The sequence below is a fragment of the Notamacropus eugenii genome, chromosome 5 (genome assembly GCF_028372415.1).
Source record: "Notamacropus eugenii isolate mMacEug1 chromosome 5, mMacEug1.pri_v2, whole genome shotgun sequence".
NCBI classification, from domain to species: Eukaryota; Metazoa; Chordata; class Mammalia; order Diprotodontia; family Macropodidae; genus Notamacropus; species Notamacropus eugenii.
This window is the reverse complement of record NC_092876.1, coordinates 302,113,659-302,126,401: the sequence shown is the minus strand read 5'-3', so window position 1 is coordinate 302,126,401 and position 12,743 is coordinate 302,113,659. Positions and strand designations below refer to the sequence as shown.

Genomic DNA, 12,743 nt, shown 5'->3' with positions numbered 1-12,743 from the left:
CACACCGGACTGGATGCTGACCAGTCCCAGCATGGACAACATCAGCACAGACTGGCCAGAGCAGGCCTCAGGGGACTGAATCACTGGCAGTTGTGGCAGTTTCCAACTTCTCAAATCACAAACAGCAAAAAGGTCAGTGGGAAAACTCTATGCGACCTGGGTGAAAGAAGAGCTCCAGGTTTGATCAGGTTGAGCCCAGCCCCAAGGCAGTGGGGGGGGTGGCAGCAGTGGTGGGTGGTAGCAACAGAAGCCACTTCAGAGCTTTGGGGCCGATACAAAATCCCTGAAGCCTGGGACAGTACATCCCCCATACAACATCCCCCACACCACCACCAAAAGCAGCTACCTTGACAAAGAGTTAGAAAGTCAAGTGTTTGGCTGGGAAGATAAGCAAACATGGTAAAAGAAGAACTCAGACTATAGAGTCTTATTTTAGCGACAAGGAAGATCAGGTCATACAACCAGAGGAGGACAAGAGAGTCAAAACTCCTACATCAAAAGCCTCCAAGAGGAATATAAATTGGTCACAGGCCATGGAGGAGCTCAAAAAAGATTTTCAAAATCAAGTAAGAGAAACAGAGGAAAAATTGGGAAAGAAATGAGAGTGAAGCAAAAAAATCAAGAAAATCAACAGCTTGCTAAAGGAGACCCAAAAAAATACTGAAGAAAATAACACCTTAAAAAGCAGACTAACCCAAATGGCAAAAGAGGTCCAAAAAGTCAATGAGAAGAATGCCCTGGAATAGGCCAAATGGAAAAGGAGATCCAAAAACTCACTGAAGAAAATAAATTACTTCAAAATTAGAATGGAACAAATGGAAGCTAATGACTTCAAGAGAAATCAAGAAATTGTAAAACAGAACCAAAAGAATGAAAAAATACTAGACAATGTGAAATATCTCACTGGAAAAACCATGGACCTGGAAAATAGATCCAGGAGAAATAATTTTAAAATTATTGGACCACATGAAAGCCATGATCAAAAAAAAAAAACCCTAGACATAATCTTTCAAGAAATTATCAAGGAAAACTGCCCTGATATTCTTGAACCTGAGGGTAAAACAGAAATTGAAAGAATCCACCTATCACCTCGGGAAAGAGATCCTAAAAGAAAAATTCCTAGGAAGATTGTAGCCAAATTCTGGAGTTCCCAAGTCAAGGAGAAAATATTGCAAGCTGTCAGAAACAATTCAAGTATTGTGGAAATACACTCAGGATAACACAAAATCTAGCAGCTTCTACATTAAGGGATCAAAGGACTTATATTCCAGAGGTCAAAAGAGCTAGGATTAAAACCAAGAATCAGCTACCCAGCGAAACTGAGTTTAATCCTTTGGGGGGAAAATGGACATTCAATGAAATTGGGGATTGTCAAACATTCTTGATGAAAAGACCAGAGCTGAAGAGAAAAATTAACTTTTAAATACAAGAATCAAGAGAAGCATGAAAAAGTAAACAGGAAAGAGAAATTATAAGAGACAATAAAGCTGAACTGTTTACATGCCTAAATGGAAAAGTATTTGTAACTCATGAGACATTTCTCAGTATTAGGGTAGTTGAAGGAGATAGACAGATAGATAGACAGACAGACAGACAGACAGACAGACATAGAGATGGCACAAGGTGAGTTGAATATGAAGGGATGATACCTAAAAAAATAAAATTAAGGGGTGAGAGAGGAATATATTGGGAGGAGAAAGAGACAGAATTAATGGGGTAAATTATCTCATAAAATAGACAAGAAAGTTTTTCACAATGGAGGGGAAGAGGGAGGAGGTGAGAAGGATGTGAGAAGGATATGGCTTAAGGATGGTATAACATACACACTCAACTGGATATCTTACCCTACAGGAAAGTAAAGGAGAAGGAGGGAGGGATGACAGGAGGGAGGGCAGATTGGGAGAGGGGGTAATTAGAAGCAAATACTTTAGAAAGGGACAGGGTCAAAGGAGAAAATAGAATAATTGCAGGGAAAGGACAGGATGGAGGGAAATACATTTAGTCTTTCAAAACATGACCATCATGGAGGTGTTTTGCATAACTACACATATATAACCTATACTGAATTGGGTGCCTTCTCAATGGGGGTGGGTGGAGAGGGAAGAGAGAATTTGGTACTCAAAGTTTAAAAACAAATGTTAAAAAATTGTTTTTACATGCAACTAGGAAATAGTTTTTATCCTGCCCTTCAAGAGAGTAAAGGGGATGGAGAGGGAAGATGATGATAAAACACAGATTGGGGGGAGAGATAATCAGAATTCATGCCATCTTGGAGTAGGAGGAAAAGGAAAGATGGGGAGAAAATTTGGAATTCAAAATCTTGTGGAAATAATATTGAAAACTAAAAATTTTTTTAAAAAGACCAAAAAAAACCCCACTGAGGCCATAACTGAAAAGGAGGAAAGAGGACTGGAATGCATTTATGAAACTATATAGCACTTTCAATGACCCAAACTGTACCCTAGAGTAAGATAGCTAGAGAGCTAGATGGCCTTAGTGTTCTCCTAGTTTTGTTATATGGTGGCAAATCATGAAATGTCTCTCTTCAAACAATCAAAATTTCAGGTGATCCAAAATGGAATGAAGAGAGAAACAGCACGTGGAAGTAAGCTGCAAGCACATTACTGATTTATGCACAAGGAGTGGAACAAAAATATCACTGACATGTATAACTTAAAAGAGTAGGTGGAATGATCGTTCAAGAAGTGTGAGGGATAACAAATGTAGATCCAAGTGCTGCATTATTACCTACAAAATATTAAAAGGCCTAGGTAAAGGTCTCCAATCTGCTGGATAGATATTATATGGCTGATTTATGGGAAACCTTGTACAAGAATACACAGGGTAAAAAGAGAATAGCTGTAGATCATTGCTACTTCTACTCCTATCAGAAACTCTTATATTTTATATCCTAAAATGTGGTATAATAGATAGTGCACTATTCGTGGAGTCTGAAGATGTGAACTTAAGGGGAAACTTCTTATCCATGTAACTGAACAAATCACAACATTGAGTCTCACTTCATCTGGGGAATAAAATGAAATATTAATTTGTAAACAAAATATCTATAAAGAAAGCATTATATAAATATGAAATTCCTGTTCAAAGTAGCATAATCTTTTTCAAACTTGAATATAACCTTTCCATATTCTGGAATCTTTGCTTATAAATCTCAGCTTCAAATTACTTTTAATGTGGCAACAAAAAAACTTCTATATTTGCTATAAGCCAATGTCCTTCAAATATATTGACAAGCATTGTTACTTTCAGTGCCAAATTCAAACATTACAGTATTCATGACAGCAACCCACTCTATACACCCCAGCAAAATCACAATAATTATGATAGGTCAGTAAGAGCTAACCTTTTATAGCACTGTGAAGTTTGTTAAAAAACAAAAAAAAACAAAACAAAAAACTTCATAATTTACCTCATTTGATTCTCCTAAAAATACTGTGAAATAACTAATATAATTATTACAACCCCCATTTTACAGATAAGGAAATAGGTTCAAAGATGAGACTTGGCACATTAAACATTCTAGTATGCTCAAGAAAGGATAAGAACTGGGCATAATTTCAAGCCTAATACTCTTTATGTCACTAAGAATATGGGCTTATAACATGTGAAAGTACTTAAGATACAATTAGAAAGTTTTTGTGAATTTTTTAAAAATATGTGGGTGGGAAAAACCTGGTTTTTCACATTTTAAAAAGCTGTTTAAGATATAAAAAGAAAAAAAAAGTAACATAAGACACAGTTCCAAACTATATTCATATCCTTAAAACTGAAGGGAAAACACTTGCTAAGCCATATTAGATTTTTAAAAACCTAAAAGAATAACTTTTCGAACAAAAAATAAAAATATTCACACATAGAAATAAAAAAAATTTCAAAATACACTTCACTTCCTCAGAAAAAAAGACTCCATTTACAGAATACAGTCATTCTCAGATTTAGAAACTCTTCACATCAACTTTAACCTTTTATAAAACTATAAATTTTGAACTACAAAAGACCTAGTACAGCAAGTCATCTAGTGCAACTCCACCATTTTTTGGCCAAAGGGTTGTGTTTGTTCTTCGTTGCTGAAGAAGACCATGACATCAGAGAAATGATGACATGATTTGCACTTGACTTTGTTTTGAGTGAGGGAGGGCTGTGCAAGGTCACCAGCCTCACTTCTCCTCCAGAGCCATCTGAATCCAGTGATCTGATATTCCTCAAGATGACTGGAGATGACCCAGGATGCACTGGGAGACCTTGGCCCCTTTAGGCCAAGGTCTATGCAGGTACCCACTTAGGGTGAGGTAACACCCATTTATTGAATTGACCTGTTTAAAGTAGTCAGGGTTAAAGAGACAAAGGAAAGAAAGGTATCAGGCTATGACGGAAACAACAGTTACTACTGATAATCACTCTGAAGACAGGAGGGTCCAGAGGAGAGTCTTTAGGCAGAGGCAGGGGCCCCATGGTGCACAGTAGGGGGAGGGGAGGGGAGAGAGGGGAGGGGAGGGGAGAGAGGGGAGGAGAGGGGAGGGGAGGGGAGGGAGAGGAGGGGAGGTCTATCCATCAATTTTTATTTTTTCCCTTCAAAGAATATGATTTGTTTTATGGGATGGCTCTCTGTGAGAGGAAGAGATACCTGGGTAAATATGATGGTATAAGAAACAGAAGACATTAATAAAAACTTATTTTAAATGAATGACAAATTATATTTAATAAAGAATATAAAATAAAATACAAAGTATACATTTTGTAAGGAAAAAATACAACACTATTCGTAATATTTAAGACACCAATTAAACAAAAACATTCAAGCAATGTTCCATTTGAAAATGGGTTTACGGTTTTGAAAAGAACAATCTAAAACAATATATTTAAAAATTACATTTAATTATAATAGAATGTATTTAATATAACTATAATTGTGTTAGATATATTTATATATTTAAAACAAAAATATGCTTTTAATAACAAAAATAAATCTTAAAATTCAGATTTTACAAAACAAAAGTGAGTCAATTGTTCACTCAGTAATAGAAAATTACTTGAAGGAACCATATAAAATTAATGCTCATATAGTCAAAATGAAAACAGTAGCCTGTAACACATATATTCATTCCATCAGCATTAATTACCTAAGAGAGTTCCCAATCCCGAATGAGTGAATTTCATTCAGCAGTATTTATTAATTACCTGCTGAGTGCAGAATTACCTGTTAGGTGCTAAGGGAAAATACAAAATAAATAAAATAGGATTTCTGCCTCATAGAATATATAGTACCCAGTTAGATGGTAAAGTACATAGACCACTGGACTTGGAGTCAGGAAGACATGAGTTAAATTGTTAGTAGCAGAGTGCTACTTCAATTCCTAGCAAAATTTAGAATGCAATACTAAAGAGATAATTAAAAAACATCTGGAAAAGTAAGCAGTTTCACAAGGAGCCAGTATAGTTTCATTGCCAAAGCATGGCAGGCTAACCTCAATATCCTTTTTGCGTCCTGGTTAGAAGACTGGTAAACCAAAGGAATGTTGCAGATATATATAGCTCCCCTGGCTCTGGAGTCAGAGGACCTAAATTCAAATCCCAACTCCGATACTTACTAATTAGGTGATTTTAGTCAAATCCTTTTTTTTAATCTGAGTCTCAGTTTCCTCATCTGTACTTAATGGTACTTAATGATCTCTAAGGTCTTTTCCAGTTCTAAATCCTATAGTCTTTTTTTTTATGGTCACCAATCTTTTTAAGCGCTTATGACCTCACATCTAAAAACCTATTAACAATCTTACCTCCCTGACTCTAATCTCTTTCCCTCAGCCATCCACCATGCATACTCTACTGCCACAATGATCTTTAACTACCACTTTTGTCCTACCATTCCTCTAGTACTTCCAAAAATTATTTTCTTGATGTTATAAGAAGCTCCCATCAAAGAACTCCACCAAAGTAGATGGTACCTTCTTTAATTTCTCATTGTTTTGAACAGAGACCCACTCTTCCATTCAGATTAATCTCCTTGGTGTCCCAACAGGTGACATGTTACTAATAGGTCAAAGAGTTGTCATGAAGTTCAAATGAGATATCCTTGTACATGCAAATGAGGTGATTTTGTATCTTAAGAGCACTGCAAACTTTAAGAAGCTATGTAAATATCACTGTATCTTCTCCCATTCTTCATAGTAATGATATGACTGAAGTTTTCCTTTTTGTCACAATGTATCACTCTCATGACCCCCAACCTAGTTCTATCTACTATATGAACTCTTCTCCATCTACTCCAGACCTCACCTATATTCCCATTCTCTGAACTCCCAAATACCTTAATATATCACATAATTAAATACTTGCTAACAACTACCATTTATTATTTGTTATATGTACTAGAACACATACTTCAAGTCAGGAAAACCTGAGTTTTAACCCCTGTGCCTCTGACACCTTAAATAGCTTTGTGTGTCTTGCAAGTCACTTAATTCTCTCAGCATCATTTACCTCTTCTGTGAAATGGGAATATAACACCTATCACCTATCTCAAAGGACTTGGTTGTGAGGATCAAATGAATATAGAAAATATTTTGCAAATCCCATATATAATCTTCTCCCCAACTACATCCTAGGCCCCTGAAAGTAAAAATACCAACCATTCCAAGATTACTTTTTATATAATACAGAAAAAAAAAATCAGAATGCTGAACATTTTAATACTAATCAATACTTGCCCTAAATGGTTGATTTATGACTTATTTATATACGTTTTCAATTATCCCCCATAGCAATAGTCAAAATGTTTTCCTATAGAAACAATATAAAAAAATAGTTATTAAGCTCAAATAGCCAGTCTACCAAAGTTTACTTAATACCTAATGTAAGTAAAGGTTACTTGAATAGCCCACCTAATGCCATTATTCAGAAAACATGACTTTAGATCCAATAGCATTATAAAAGAAGAAATAGTTCCAAAGTAACAATGTTACACATGGGAGATACAGTTCAGGGCAGTGAAATTTCTAACTAAAAAGTTTTTTAAAGTCTTTACAGAGACTTACTACCCATGGCTAACAAATAAGACATCAATGAAGCTGCCAGAAATATACTGCTAGAGGATAGCAAGCTGAGGAATTCAATCTAATTCAACAACTGGTTACATTCCCACTGTGTGTAAGGTACAAAGACAAAAAATTCAAGTCCCTGCCATCTGAACTCACAACTTACTTTTATAGTACAAAACGAGGCTGGGGTTGAGAGGAGAGAGAGATCACAGGGCTCCAAGACAAGCTGAAGATTAAGAATCCACTAAAAGCTGGGAGAACTGGTTGTTGTTTGTCCTTCTTTCCCAAAGAGGGCAATGACATCAGGAAGGTGATGACATGACTTGCATGTATTGGATTTAAGTGAGGGAGGGCTATACAAAGTCACCAACCTCACTCTCTCCTCCACAGCCATCTGGGTCCATTAGCAAGCTACAGATCAGGATAACTGAAAATGGCCCCAGATGCAGTGGGAGACCTTGGTCTTTTTTTTTTTTTTTTCAGGAGAACTGGTAGAACTGACACCTGAGTTGAACCTTGAAGAAAAAGATTCTGAGAGGCAAAGGTAAGGAGAGAATATATATCATGTATGTATGAAGAATGGTTTGTGCAAATGAAATGAGACAGAGTTAAGTTCAAGAAAGAGCCTGCTTGGGATAAAAACTGCTTGGAGGGGAGTACTGTGAACTGGTTAAAAAGTTGGAGGTGCATTCATAAGAATCTTAAGTACTGATCTATGAAAACAGTGACTACAATGTCCATACCCTATGACCCAAAGATTCTACAACTACGCATATACCTCAAAGAGGCTAATGATATATACACCTAGCAACACTTATTGTTGTTGTTGTTGCAAAGAACCAGAAAAAAGTAGCTCATTGAAAGGCAAATGGCTAAAACAGTTCTGGTACATTAATGTGATGGAATTACTGTACTGTGCTGTAAAACAAAAAAAAAATTGATAAATATAAAGAATAGGAAGATTTACATGAACTGATGGAAAAGTAAGGAAGAACCAGAAAAATATCTACAACATTAATGGAAAAAGAAAAAGAAAAAGAAAAACAAAGCTTGGTCCAAAGAGATATGAGAAAGTATCTCCTTTTCTCCCCACTTCAATGCACAAGGAAAATATGGGTGATTTTTCTGATGTCTTAGTTGTGTTTTTTGAACTGCTTTCCCTCTCCTTCTTTTCTGAGAGGGAGAAGGCATCGATAAACATTGATTTTTTTTTTTAGATGCCAGGCTAAAGAGTTTATATTTTTTCCCAGAGGCAATAGAAAACTACAGAAGATTTCTAGGCAGAGTAACTATGATCAGATCTATGCCTTAGAAAGATTTTGACAGTTGTTGAGGGATTAAGAAAAGGAAAGATAAGACTAATTAGGATGCTATTATAACATAGTCCAGGTTGAGTAATGATGAGGGCCTGAATTAGAGTAGTCTCCAGTGAGTGAAGATGTGAACGATGCTGTAAAGGGAGAATTTACAAGATTTTAACACTTGCTTGTCAAGGAGGACTAGATAATGAACCTAGGTGACTAGGAACAGATAAAATGTGAAGGACAGAACAAGTCACTTAATTTCTCTAGACCTTATTTTCCTCATCTGTAAAATGAAGGTTCTGGACTTGAAATAAATCATTTTTCTCTGAATCTCAAGCTCTGAATCCCAAGTCTGAGTTACTGATGAGACATTCATGAGGAAATCACCATGATAACTATCACATTTGTACACCACCTTAAAGTTTACAATCTCTTCAGAGTTTATATCATATTAGCAATATAATAACCCTGTCAGGTTCTATAGATTTTGTTATCCCAATTTTACAAATGAGGAATCTGAGGCTCAGCAGTTAAATGACTTGCCCAAGGTCACACAACTAAGCATCAAAGCATGTGAACCCAAACAAAAGTCAGTTTGGAGATTCAGGACTACAGTTCAAGAGATTGGAAAACTGAGAATTTAATTTGCAAGTAAAATATGGTAGAACAAAGCAGAGTGACCAAATAAAGGTGAGCGTATAAGAGACAGAAATGAGAGAAAGGAGGCTAGCTTGATACTAAAAAAGCAAACACAGTAAATTGGATCTCCCAAGGTTGAGGGAGGCAGATAATCCAGTGGCATTATGACAAAAAAAAAAAAAATTAGCAAAACTTTTTTCAAGAATCTCTTTACCTCTAGATTAAGATCTACCTGGAGATAACAACTCTCAGAAGTGCAGAAAATATCCGTCTAAAAAGTCTATATATCTAAGGAATTTATAATCAATATAAACAAAGGAACAGAACAATAGAAAATTTTAAAACCTTACATTAGCAAGTGGAAAGAATAGGATAACTCTTTTTTGCTGGTGCTGAGCTTAAAAGTCAAATCTCCCAGATGCCTACTCAGGCCTTACATGTACTCCTTTGAGTTTCTTCAAGAATCTTAGGAATACTGGCAATGGTCATGCTGAGATTTAAGGTGCTGGGTTAAAATTTTTTTAACCTTTTAGTTGGGGTCCATCTCCCTTACTCCAAATCCTGCCAAAATTTCAAAGCTGAAAGGGACATCAGGGCAAGAATCCTCAAGCTTCCTAAAGGCTTCCAAAAGTGAGGTGGAATAATTAGATAATAATTACTGATGATAGCTATCATTTATATAGCACCTTAAGGTTTACAAAGCACTTGACAAATATACATTATTTTATCCTCACAACTCACTTGACAAACATATCATTTTATTATCCTTACAACTCTGGAAGGTTATTATTATCCCCACTTTACAAATGAGGAAACAAACTGAGAGAGGCTGACTTGCCCAATATCTCCTTACTCCAACTTCAATGTTTTATCCACTGCACCACCTAGCTGATTTGATGACTATTTTTCAAAGGATAGTTATACATGGGGGCACTGACCTTATCAGTAAACTAAATGAATAAAATATTTAACATTTCTCTGTGATATTTTGAAACTGGAGTAATACACTAGGACTCCAACTATGTACAGGGGGCTAAAATGGGTTCAATTCCTAAGACTGGCTGAAAGCCCTTCCTCACAAAAAAAAAATCTTATTTTAGTGTAAAATTAATTACAATGTGTTAAACATGTAAATGTGAAATTATATTGGTCAGGGAAACTTTTAAATAGATATAATGCCTAGAACAAAGAAGCATGAAATTTCCTGGGCAAAAGTTAAATTTTGAAATTCTCAATTTGTCCTTAGCAACTTCCTATACCCTTAGGTCCCCTTCCCCAATTAATGTCTTTTTTTCAATGAGATCAGTAATTTCATCTGCTAATGCAGATCTGTAATTTCAATCTTAGGCAGTTGCCTATTTCACTGAGAGGTTAAGCAACAGGGTCTGTGGAAAAGCTAACAGTTATCAGAGGTAGGAAGTGAACTCAAGTCTTTCCAACTAACAGGGTAGCTCTCTATACCTAGAAACAGTGCCTAACCAATGCCCTATATTGCTCTAAAAACTTCCAATGCTGTACCCCCAACTCCTCCAGCCTATCTTACCTTTTGAAATGCACTTCTTCCCATACAGCTGGTCTCAACTGTTACTAAGAAAACAATTTCACTGAACTAATTATAATGCCCAAACATCTATTAGTCCCATAAACTTCCCAGGTGCTTACTTGTACATATACATACACACATACATACATATATACAGTGCTTATTAACTCAAAGGAACCTCTGGTGGTATTTTAATAAGATATCAAAATAAAACAAAAATTTTACTCCATCCACTAACCTCTCATTACCTATTCCTCCACTTCACTTCAGCTTATAATACAATAAGGACAGGTATACCTTGATCATGCTATCACACATAAGTATGCTACTTCCATGTACCAAAAAACCCTGAAATTCCTTTATCCGATCATAATCTTCTGTCATTCCATCTCTTCTTATGCTTTAATTACTCCTAAATCTACTTTCTGTCCTCATCCTGACTTCCAATTCTTCCATCCCACAGTATTTTCCAATCTTGAACTCTTGATGAAGCAGTTCTAATCCTTTAACTCTTTTGTCCTTTTACAGATCATATTCTACCAAACTCTAATACTAGATTACTCCCAACATGCTTTAGTACAGAGCTGGGAGAAGTCACAAAGCCATATTTATTATTAGGTATTCTCCACTAGGCTCTCATAGCAGCAAAGTAATCCTCCTCCTCCCTTGGTGATCTTTTATCCCATTTATTTATTTATGGCTTTTCTAAACCTCTCTTCTCCTCAAACTTCCTACTGTACTTCCTCTCTCTACCTTCTTAGCTCACTGAAAAAAACTGAGACCATTCCACTGAAACTTTCTCTTCTCCCCTCTCCTCTCACATTCCTTGATACCAGACCCTACTTATCTCCCACTTTAGTTTAATCTCTGAAGAGATGAATCACTATTGCCAAGACCAATCTCCCTACTTGTACCTTTAACACCATTTACTTCTCAGCTTCTCCAGCAGATTGCCTCCATTATCCCATATATCCATTCAGCTGACAAATTTTGTGAATTTTCTCTCCACATCTCTCAGAAACATCTTAGTCCAGGCTCTTACAGGTGCTGAAGCAACAGCTACTGAAGACTCAGAAAAGGTCATGCAAATAAAGTACATGACACTGTCAAACGGTTGAACATCAAAAAGCAATATGATTTTATCAACAGAAATGACATTAAAGAGGCATTACTATCTGTTTTGCCTCTGTAAACTAAGGATCATCATCTTTCCATCTGACTTGAAGCTGAAATCTTTCCTATGTGTTGGAATTATTAGAATGTGAACTCCTGGAAATACTGTCTTACTTTTCTATTTGTACCCCTAACACTTAGTAGTACAGTGCTTGGAAGAGATTAAAAGCTTAACACTTTTTTTAATTCATTCATTCAAATAATTCATTCATTCAATCTCATACAGCCATCACTTTAGGTCAGGCTCTAGAACACTGCATTAGCCTCTTAACTGGTCTCCCTGCCTGAAGTCTCCCCCCGTTGCTAACTCATCCTCCACAGTATCACCAAAGCAAATTTTCTTAAAGCACAGGCTGACAATGCCCTGTCCCTCAAACTCCAGTGGCTCCCTATTAACTTTAGGAACAAATGTAAACTTCTGCTTGGCACTGAAAGTTCTTCACAACCTACCTCCTAATTTTCCAGTCTTCTTACATATTACTTCCCTTCACACACTTTACAATCCAGTCCTATTTGGTCTATTTGCTGCTCCTCACATACTCTCTTGTAATTTTGCACTGGCTGTCCCCTATACGTACTCTCCCTCCGCACCTCAACCACTCAGAATCCCTTGGTTTACTTAAGACTAATATCAAGAATCATCCTTTTGCAGTCTTTCTTATAGTTTCTCCCCACTACAATGAGACTCTCCCCACCCTAGCTGCGTGTATCATCTCCACTAAGGTTACACAATAATAATGAAATAATAACATTTACATAGTGCTTTCAAGTTTACATATATTATCTTATTTGTTCCTCAAAATGACTCTATAAGACAGGTGGTATTATTCTCATTTTACAGATGAGGAAATTGAGTCGGAAGCCCAAGGAGGATCAAGGTCCAACAGCCAGTAAGTAACTGAGGCACAATTCTTAAGGTTTCCTAATTTTAAGTCCAGTGCTCTATTTACCATATCATCTAGCTTCCTCACAGGGATGTTTCTATCTACCAAGGCTGAATTTTAAATATACCAATACATGCTATCTCTT

General features: G+C 36.3%; 1 protein-coding gene and 1 long non-coding RNA gene across 3 annotated transcripts in view; one reads left to right on the top strand and one right to left on the bottom strand.

Annotated features, from left to right (window-relative positions):
* The window catches only part of LOC140506278 (uncharacterized), a 52,706-nt gene that overhangs the window by 25,682 nt on the left and 14,281 nt on the right, over positions 1-12,743 (top strand). For both annotated transcript variants that reach the window (XR_011967844.1, XR_011967845.1), the window contains exon 2: positions 12,556-12,604. This is a non-coding gene — a long non-coding RNA (uncharacterized lncRNA). The remainder of the gene's footprint in view (positions 1-12,555; positions 12,605-12,743) is intronic.
* Positions 1-12,743, bottom strand: part of ACTR3 (actin related protein 3) — a 64,387-nt gene that overhangs the window by 39,171 nt on the left and 12,473 nt on the right.